The sequence below is a fragment of the Orycteropus afer genome, unplaced genomic scaffold (assembly GCF_000298275.1).
Source record: "Orycteropus afer afer isolate SDZICR_OR568_19922 unplaced genomic scaffold, OryAfe1.0 scaffold00049, whole genome shotgun sequence".
Classification (NCBI taxonomy): Eukaryota; Metazoa; Chordata; class Mammalia; order Tubulidentata; family Orycteropodidae; genus Orycteropus; species Orycteropus afer.
The window spans coordinates 12,380,775-12,381,374 of NW_006921636.1; positions in this window are offsets into that span (position 1 = coordinate 12,380,775).

The following is a 600-nucleotide window of genomic DNA, read 5'->3' on the forward strand; positions in this document are numbered from 1 at the left end:
GCCGCGCGCGCGCTCCGCCCTGTGGCTGCCGGACCGTGCCGAGCAGTGTGAGGGCGGCGCGGGCTGGGGCTGCGCGGCGCCCGGGACCCAGAGGCGGGGCCTCTGCCGGGACCAGCTCAGGGGTGAGCAGAGGGGGCTCTGAGCCACTGTCTGCTTCCCTGCTGGCCCCATCCCCCTTTACATCTGCCTTTGTTTACCCGGTGGCGCCGTGGGGCTAACGTGTCTGCAAACAGTGACATCTGGAGCGCAACGCCTGAAGTCCAGGTCCCCACCACATGCTCGTCCTGTGACTTTGGGTAAGATACTCATTCATTCATTCAGTCAGGCAGGCAGGCAGGCAGGCAACAAATATTTGCCAAGCACCCACCGGGGATGATCCTGGTGTAAATATGCTGACGCACTTGTGAGAAGTTGGCCTGTGACTCGAGAACAAACAGAGAAAAGGCGGAGTACAACCAGCTGATGTGACCAGGAAGCCCCTCTAAGGAGTGACTTTGAGCAGAGAGCAGGCGTCCAAAGCAGCAGGCAAATCACCTGCGCAGAAAGGAGCTTGGTGGCCGTCCAGACCTTGTGGCTGGGGTACAGGGACTGGGATGGCCG